A 10,168-nucleotide genomic window follows, 5' to 3' on the forward strand; every position below is an offset into this window, starting at 1 on the left:
AACACTGTACACTAATTATACTTCAATTAAAAAAGAGTTTTTAAAAATGTTAAAGAACTAATGCATAATAAATGAACAGGAAATGCACTTCCAGTGTCCCAAGATGGGAGAATCCGTTCTCTACCATTCAAGCTGAAAGGGAAGGGATATACACTGAATGCCCAATCTGCCTGGCATGAGGTATTTTACACATCGTGTTATTCTCACAATGATGTCTTTGAGGTTGACACTATTCCTATTTGATTCATTAGAAACTTGAACTCAGCTTACCGACCAGTCACCTTAGTTAAGTGGCAAAGCCAGAATTTGAATCGATGCTTATTGGGAAAACGGGGGCGAGGAGGGAGTTGGCAGAGGAAGAATACGTGCGTGGAGGTGCCATTACACAACCCGATCTCCTTCATCACCTAATTATCTGACAGAAATACTTATAGCAATGAAATAGATCTCTTTTATTTTCTTCTGAACCGAAATTAAAATGAGTCTGAAAAAGAAGGTGTTTTTCTTGGGCACCTGGGTGGTTCAGTCAGTTAAGCATCCAACTCTTTATCGCAGCTCAGGTCTTGATCTCAGAGTCATGAGTTCAAGCCCCATGTTGGGCTCCATGCTGGGTGTGGAGCCTACTTAAAAAAAAAAAAAAAGTGTTTTTCTATATACTGCCAGCCCTTTAAATAGAGATTCTCTGGACTCAGAGTAAGTCAAGATGTACATGTCTTACTTCAAAAGACAGACAGGTCTTTTTGAAGAACATGAACTTCTCACAATGAAACTCCTTCAGTAGATCTCCTCCACACAAACCAAACTCAAGAAAAGCTGGAACTGGTAATATTCAGTGCTCTTAGTGCTTTTAATTAACTTTCTTTCCCTTTGCCCATTACTCCTGAGTGTCTAGCCACTTTTCTCAGAAATATAGTGACCTTCTATCATGCTAGCACAGTTCATAAGTGACAGGATTCTTCTTAGCTGTCGATGACAGTAATCTTCCCAAAAGGTTCTGGGTACAAACATATATCAAGGGATGTGAAACTTGGCCAAGGTTTTTTAAAATCTCTCAATAAACACAGAAAGGCTGTTTTTGCATTTAAGCAGACGTCTGATGGATAGTGCTGTAGCCATGATAGCCATTCCCTAGCTCATGTAAGCCTAGGGAAGGCTATCAAATTTAAACTAACCTAATAGCACATAAATAAGTCACATAAATGCCCAAAGCTGGTTCTCTGTATTATCTCCCCTCCTACCTACCTACCTATCTGTGTGTGTATGTGTGTGCATTTCTATAATTGGCTTTGAGCTTGTACTTCGGTTTCTTCTACATCTTATGTGTTCAGGGGTCAAAGATTGTTAAATAAAATAGGAAGATAAGGGGCGCCTGGGTGGCTCAGATGGTTGAGCGTCTGCCTTCGGCTCAGGTCGTGATCCCAGGGTCCTGGGATCGAGTCCTGCATCGGGCTCCCGGCTCGGCGGGGAGCCTGCTTCTCCCTCTGACCCTCTCCCCTCTCATGCTGTTTCTCTCTTGCTCGTTCTCTAAAAAAATAAATAAAAATCTTTAAAAAAAAAAAAATAGAAGATAAGTCCTGATTTTTTTTTAAGTTTTTTTTTTTTTGAAGATTTTATTTATTTATTTGAGAGAGAGAGAATGAGAGATAGAGAGCACAAGAGGGAAGAGGGTCAGAGGGAGAAGCAGACTCCCCGCTGAGCAGGGAGCCTGATGTGGGACTCGATCCCGGGACTCGAGGATCATGACCTGAGCCAAAGGCAGTCGCTTAACCAACTGAGCCACCCAGGCACCCTTAAGAATTAGTTTAATCTTTAAATTCCAACGGCATGTTAAATTACTTTTCCAATAAAAACACTTTTAAAAAGCTGGATTTAGGAGAACCTGGGTGGCTCAGCCAGTTAAGCATCTGACTCTTGGTTTCAGGTCAGGTCATGATCTCAGGAGTGAGATTGAGCCCCACATTGGGCTCTGAGCTTGGTGCAGAATACTTGAGATTCTCTTTCCTTCTCCCTCTACCCCTCCCACTAATGCTCTCTCTCTCTCTCTCTAAAATAAATAAATCTTAAAAAAAAAAAAAAAAGCTGGATTTAAAGTCTGCATTTAAAATGTTTAATATATACCACAGGCCAGACAGGGCCCCAGGCACCCACTGAAAACCATGACTACAGCACTAAAGCCTGGTGAGCCTGCCAAGGGGAAGCCCTTTATTTATTTATTTATTTTTTAAGATTTTATTCATGGGGTGCGAGGGTGACTCAGTCAGTTAAGTGTCTACCTTCTGCTCAGATCATGATCCCAGGGGTTCCTGGGATCCAGCCCTGGGTGGGGCTCCCTGCTCAGTGGGGAGTCTGTTTCTCCCTCTCCCCCCACTCATGCTCTCCCTTTCTCTCTCTCTCTCTCAAATAAATAAAAGCTTAAAAAAAATAAAGATTTAATTCATTTATTTGAGAAAGTGTACACACATGCACGAGGGGGGATGGAGACAAGGGGGAGGGAGAGGGACAAGCTGACTCCACGCCGAGCGTGGAGCCCAAGGTGGGACTCAACCTCTCAACCCTGAGATCATTACCTGAGCCCAAACCAAGATTCCTACACTTAAGCGACTGAGCCACCCAGGCGCCGCTAGGGGAAGCCCTTTAAGCTCCTAGGAATTTTAGATGCTGAAAACATTCCCTGTGCACGGGATTCGATGTTATATGGTTCACTAGGATCTGCTGTGGCTGGCCTTGGGCATTTTTTGTTAACTAGTAAATTTAGAAGATCACGTGATGTTGGAGTAGGAGGATTAATATTGGTGACTTTAGGATGCTGGCTCAATTGTAGGTATAATTATGCAAAGCTAAAAATCCAGGAAAGAATTGCCAGGGAAGGAATTAAAAATAAGATTTTATATGAAACTTGAAATGTAAGTATGTAAGTATGAAAGTACCCACGCTGATCCTGAAAGAAAACAAACCAAGGGCAACGGCAGCAACTGAGCAGAGTCTCAAGCACAGAAAACCCAAATACAAGTCACTGGAGTCAGTGTGAACAAAGCCGAGGTCAACTACATTAAATGCTGTAAGTACCATAAGGTCTGTGTAAAAATAAGTAAATAAATAAATAAATAAAATGTGTAATATATTTTTATGTTAACAATTGTGCTGAGAACAAAGGAATCCTCAGAGAACAAAAACTAAATGAAAACCGAACCTCAGGAATTACGCATGTACTGACACCATATTCTGCCCTAAAGCTAACTACCGAAGCTTACGGACCTGGGAATTTCATTTTTATGGCTGCAAGGAACACCAAAGACAAAAGATGAGGAGGCCTGGACCACCCAGAGCGGCCAATCTAGCAGGAGACTCCATTTGAAGCTGAAACTCAAAGAACTGTATCTTCACTGAAGGTTAAAAGGAGATAAGTCGGCCATGCAGAAGAGGTCAGCAAGAAAAATGGCACTAGGAGAAGGGGAAAAAATGTATCCTACGAATTCATAATCATAAGCCAGCCTTCACAGATTTGTGACATCACGTCAAAACAGGAAAGTGCTAGCCAACTCCAATGCATTTCCTCTAAAAAATGAAAACAAAAACAAAAACAAAACAACTCCTTTCCTCCCTGATCGCCATAGTTCTCAAACTGATTTCCTACTGCTGCACCTCCAATGTTCCATCCTTCTCCTGCCTCTCTCCCCTTCTCAACGATTTCCCTCTATTCCATCCTTTGACTTTTAATCAACATCTCCTGAATTATTATAGATGCTTAGAATTGTGCTAGATCCTACAGCAAGGTTTAAGCCCTGATCTTCCCTAACGAGAGGATGGGAAGAAGACCTAGGAGAAGACACATAATCATTATTCAACACACGGTTAATGTGATGTGAGATTGTGTGGTACTGACCGTAAGTACCAAAGAGGGAAGATCCATAAGGCTGGGATAGTTAAACCAACCCTTTTCAGGAGGGCAGACATTGAAAGATGGGTAGAAATTTGGCTCCAATTCACTTCTATTCCATAAGGCTCACAAAAGAAGGGTCCACATGGCTCTTGTTCACTGCTGTATATGCACCACCTATCATAGCTGGTGCTCAATAAATATCCCAGGAGTGCACAAGTGCATAACCCTTTGATGGCTACCACCAAGATGAATATCTAATGTCCCGGTGACCTAGCTCCTCATCACCTGACGTACAACCCACCCTCCCACTCTACTCCGGCCATTCAGAACTATCGGAATTCCCAAGTGCACAAAGACGTTTCAAGTCTCTGTGTCTCTCTTTGTACATGTTATATGCCCTTTCCAACTTCACCTAATAAATTCTTACTCATTCTTCATGAGTCAGTTCAAGCATGAGGCACTTTATGAAGCCTCCTCTGATTTCTCAGGTTTAGACTAACCACATCCTTTGCTTTACTCCTTCCTCGTTATGCCCTTTGTTTCTACTGCCTACTGCATTCACTGATATCCCTAGCACCTAGCGCAGTGACTGAAACACAGCAAGCATCCCCAAAACAATTTTTATTAAATATGAAATAGGGGGGAGCGCCTGGGTGGCTCAGTCGTTAAGCGTCTGCCTTCGGCTCAGGTCATGATCCCAGAGTCCTGGGATCGAGCCCCGCATTGGGCTCCCTGCTCAGTGGGAAGCCTGCTTCTCCCTCTCCCACTCCCCCTGCTTGTGTTCCCTCTCTCGCTCTGTCTCTCTCTGTCAAATAAATAAATAAATAAAATCTTTAAAAAAAAAATATGAAATTGGGTAGACAATATAAAGTCAAAGGTAAAACTGGAAATCATTAACGGCTTTCCTCATCAAAAAAGTGACATGATGAAATTGGTATCTAGAAAAACCAAATCAGTACTGATGAAGTCGAGAAGGAACAAAGGCCAAGAAAGAGCCTACAAGTCAGGTACAACCCTTCAGATGTGAAGTGATAGTGACGGTAGCCTTAAGTAACTGGGGGGCTGGTCATATAGAATGAAGGACAGATAGACCCAGTCACTGTCTGTTGCTCAACAGCAGTTCTGTCCAATGAAACTTCCTCTGATGATGTAAGTATTCTCTAGCTGCACCGTCCAAAATGGTAGCCGATAGCTACACGTGGCTTCGGGGCACTTCGAATGTGGCTACCAAAACTAAGGAACTGAATTTTTTATTTCATCTATTTTACTTTATTTAAATTTAAATAGTCACAGATAGCTAGTGGCTACTGTATCAGGCAGCCCAGCTTGTGTTCCTGCTCTCACTATCTCTCTCTCTGTCAAATAAATAAATAAATAAAATCTTTAAAAAAAAAAAATAGAGGAACATGTCAACCCAGTAGACAAATATTTATTATTTTAACAAATCAGTAGGTTCTCCATGGAAATGAATGTTCATGACCTTCTGGATGCAAATGTCACCCAGTACATTTAAAATGTATGCTAAAATCAAAATCCCTTTTTTTTTTTTTTTTAAGATTTTATTTATTTATTCGACAGAACGAGACACAGCGGGAGAGAGAGCACAAGCAGGGGGAGCAGGAGAGGGAGAAGCAGACTCCCCGCTGAGCAGGGAGCCCGACGCGGGGCTCGACTCCAGGACCCTGGGATCATGACCTGAGCCGAAGGCAGACGCTTAATGACTGAGCCAGCCAGGAGCCCCTCAAAATCCCTTCTTATAAGATTATTTTCATGCTATGTTAAAGTGAAATCTCTACGGATAATTATAATTAATCATATTCAGTGTATTTAATAACATTCATTCCAAAGTATCAATTTTTTAAAAAAAAAATCAGTGCACTCATCAGTCACCAAGAGACTAATCTCTCGATCAGCTCTTTTGATGTGGAAACAATCTAACCCTAGAGTCACAGAGTTGCCTGTAGATGTCACAGCAGAACTCTTGGACAAAGCATTTCAACCTGTTTTCCCTTAGACTTCATAAGCTCATCATCAAACAGCTACACTGCAATATTACATCTCATGCACTATATGGAATGCATTTTCAGTATTGGCTCCCACAATAAATGGCTGTGTGTACACCTAAGCAGTCTTTTAGAGAATCGTGGTTTCACTGGTGTGACATCCAAAAGAGTGCCTCAATCACACTGAGGAGCATACTTTGCAAGACTCTAACTTACTCCTTTCAAAGATGTGATCAGTCCAGCAAAGTTATGCTGACATTCCGATGGGTTCTATTCCATTACATTGTACTGATGTCACATTCCTGGACAAAAAGATAAAGATCACAGTTGTCCATGAAATCCTCACTTTTGTTTCATGGACTGAAAAAAAATCCTGCCAACTTTTTCATGATCCTTCAAGGGCAACATTTCAAATATAATATCCTTCTCTGGACACTGAGCAGTATTTCAGTTATAACTGACTGCTTGGTCAACATTTGGGTGAAATCCCAGAACCAAACTTTTTTTTTTTTAAATAAAATTGTTTATGAAATGTTGCAGTTTAAGACTATCTGCAGACCTACCTAAACACAGCCCAAAAGGACCAATTTATGACTAGATAAAATGAAAAATGTTGTTGATAAGCCTAGAACAGCAACATAAAAAATGCTTAGTTGTAAGCAAAATAAATAAATAAAATCTTTAAAAAAAATAAAAATAAAAATAAAATGGCATATAAGGAAGGGTATTTTTTTCTTTTCTTAATAATTAATAATTACAATCATTAGCCACTGAAATGTGGTAAAAATGTAGCCATAAATGCAAATTTATATAATATGGGATTAAGGGAAGAAATGTGACTTTCCCGATAGCAAATGCATCAAATCTGATATCCTATAAAAAGAAAAAACAAGTCCCAGTGACATCTTGTTTTTTGTTCGCTTACCAATTTTCCATAAAAGTATAAAAAGCATAGGAAACTGTATAATATCCTAAGCAGTACAATGTAATTACCTTTCTACAAAATCAAACCATGGGCTGAATAGTGATGTCATCTTATTCCAAATGCTTTCACTATCCTCTGGAAAAGGCAACTTTTTTCCCCATTACTATCAGTGATGTTCAAGTCTCCCTTGACTTTTTTTTTTTCCAAAGATTTTATTTATTTATTTGACAGAGAGACACAGCGAGAGAGAGAACACAAGCAGGGTAAGCAGGAGAGGGAGAAGCAGGCTCCCCGCTGAGCAGGGAGCCCGATAAGGGGCTCGATCCCAGGACCTTGGGATCATGACCTGAGCCGAAGGCAGCCGCTTAACCATCTGAGCCACCCAGGCGCCTCCAAGTCGTCCTTGACTTTCAAAACTTTACCCAATTTCATGAACTAGAAACTCATCCCCACTCTTCTTCCTCCTTTGCACTAAGTTCATTTATGAAGCATCTCTCACATCATTTCAAAAATATGCAACAGCATGAATGGGGGAGACTCAGGCTACATAGGCTTCATTTTAGTAAAGAGAGAGGACAACATGTCTGCTAAATGGGGCGTCGGGTCTTCATTTACTCCAAGGTTCACTCTGTATTTCATTTCGAAGAGAACTCCACCCCTAGGCAACACTATTAGGAGAGATTCAAAGTCCATATGGCATCCAGGTAGGATCAATTTTGTCCTATCTGCTATAATATTCCACTTTTTGAAATACTCTTGTACAGAAATTAAGTCAGATGCAAGTTGTTACTACTGAGATGAAGGACAAATAGAGGAAATTCTAAAATTTCTTCCCTAAAAGTACATGTAGAAAGGCCTCAATAAACCTTAGCTGTTGTTATTCCACAAACATGTACTAAATACTTACTATTTTCTAGGCACTATGCTAAGCAGAAAGAGGTTAAAAAAAAAAAAAAAACCCAGCTCACAAGGAACTCACAGTCTAGGGAATCTACAGTCAGTGAAAACAAAGATGGTTCAGTAGGCTAAATTTGCTCATAAAAATCTTTTATAACCCAAAAGCATTAAACCAAAGACTACTACTGTAGAAAAGAGGGATAGACTGTTTTTCAGTTACTTTAGAAACATTACTGTATAGAAAAAGTTAACTCCTTATATGTAATAAAACAACTAATCTATCATATGTCAGGTTTCAATTCTGTAGCAGAATATATGTATATGTGTGTGTGTGTGTGTATATATATGTATGTGCAAAGTCTGATTTAACACATCCTTGCTAATTCCACAGTCTTGTATTACCTAAAATCCTAAAAGAATATAAATGGTCTAAGTCTTGGCAAAAAATAATATAAATGAATCAATTACTATACTCATTGAATAATATTTTCCTTACTTTCCCTTTTTGAATCATGTACAGATTTTCATTTTATCTAAGATTAGCATATGCTTATGTATTTCTACCCTAGAACAAAAAAAAATTGAGAAATTAATTTCAACCAAATTACCTAGCTTAGTAGTATTTATTACTGCACAAACTAACATCCTCTCTAGTGTATCCGGCCCAGCTTGTTACTACATAGATGTAACTTGAAGGAAACAGACTAAAGAAAGGTATGGGAGCTTCTTGCAGTTACGTATGCGCACATGTTGAGTTGTTTTATGCCTTCGTGAATGTCTACTCCATCAAGTACAGATCACTGCTCCTCCACCCCGAGGGATGCAAATGACCCCTTCCCCCAGGTATCCCCCTTTATCCATGGGGGATATGTCCCAGGACCCCCAGTGGATGCATGAAACCACAGTAGTACCGAACCCTGTATATACTACCCTTTTTCTCTCTCTCAAAATACGTTATTGTACTGTACTCACCCTTCTTGTGATGATGTGGGATAAAATGCCCATGTGATGAGATGCAGTGCGGGAAATGATGCAGACATTGTGATGTAGCGTGAGGCTTCTAATGACCTTGAGACAAGAGGTCAGAAGGCAGATTATCTGCCTCCAGGCCACAGATGACTGCAGGTAATTAAACCATGGAAGTCCAAACCGTGCATAAGGGGGAGCACTGTACACACACATGCACATGTACACATACTCACACCAGACATACTCTTGCTATATGAAACGAGTTTGGGCTTTGGAATCAGACACACCTAAGGTCAAACCCCTTCTCTGTAACTCTGAAGTTCGTTACCAAGTCCAAGTTTATCTGTGTTTAAGTGCTTCTTCACTACAAGGGAATCTGTTTTTGTTTTTGCTTTGCTTTGTTTTGCAACTTTTGCTAAGAATAATCATTCCAAAAGCCCAGGGAAACCAAGTGTCAAGGTACCCAAGATTTTTCCTCTTTTCAAAATGCTTCCCTAGGAAATGTGAAGGGCAACTGTAACAAAGGCAGTGGGGGGCACTGACAGAGGTATGTGGTTTATTCTTTCATTTACATTTTAGGTACTTTTGTGTATATATGTTACATATAATAAAAAAATAATATAAAATGTAAAAATGCCTCTCTACCTATTGTCATCCTTAGTAAAATGTATTTTCTGCCAAATGTTAAAAAAACAAAGGCTTTCTTCATGTACTCAACAGGATAGCGGGTAAGTAATTTTCTACTCTGCATGAATTTGGCACAATTTACTCCACGTGGAGTCTGTTTCCTTTAAGGGTACATCTATGTAGTAACAAGCTAGGCCAGAATACACTAAGAGGATGTTAGTTTGTGCAGTAATAAATATTACTAAGCTAGGTAATTTAGTTGAAATTAATTTCTCAATTTTTTTTGTTCTAAGAGAAATACATAAACATATGCTAATCTTAGATAACATGATTCAAAAAGGGAAAGTAAGGAAAGTTAAGGAATTTTTTTTTAAATAAAGGAAGTTTACATTAGTTTCCAAAGAGGCTTCTGAGATTAAAGAACAAAGAAAAACTAAAATACTTTTAAGCAGTCTGTGATAAAATCATGGTAACGTGCATAGAACAAATCATTTTCTAAATAGGCAATATAAATGATAATGATTACCTCTTTTAAAATTCAAAGGCAAAAAGAAATTCTATAATCTGACACGCCAATAATTTGTGATATTCCACACCCAGAAAAAAAGGGAAAAAAAAGAAAAAACCTCAACTAGAAAGTTACTATTACCTATAAAAAAATAATAATAAACTAAAAAGGACTGTCTCAGCTGAGCAATGAGCCTGGAGCTGCATGCCTGCATCAAACAAAATCTGCCCCATACCTTCCTCGATACAGTCTCCAGCAAGAGCAGAGAGCTGCGGGGAGCGCTCCTCCAGTATCTGCTGGTGAACACTCACACATCTCAAAGTCCACCACGGCAAGCTCTACGGAAAGAAAGTACCACG

At 39.6% G+C, this 10,168-nt stretch overlaps 1 protein-coding gene across 4 annotated transcripts in view; it reads right to left on the reverse strand.

Annotated features, from left to right (window-relative positions):
* TTC27 (tetratricopeptide repeat domain 27) overlaps positions 1–10,168 on the reverse strand; it is a 156,000-nt gene extending 145,832 nt beyond the window's left edge. For all 4 annotated transcript variants that reach the window (XM_081796958.1, XM_081796960.1, XM_081796957.1 and 1 more), the window contains exon 1: positions 10,045–10,168. The gene's annotated coding sequence lies outside the window, so the exon portion shown is untranslated. The remainder of the gene's footprint in view (positions 1–10,044) is intronic.

The sequence above is a fragment of the Leptonychotes weddellii genome, chromosome 10, assembly GCF_054177405.1.
Source record: "Leptonychotes weddellii isolate Sample4059 chromosome 10, ASM5417740v2, whole genome shotgun sequence".
Taxonomy (NCBI): Eukaryota; Metazoa; Chordata; class Mammalia; order Carnivora; family Phocidae; genus Leptonychotes; species Leptonychotes weddellii.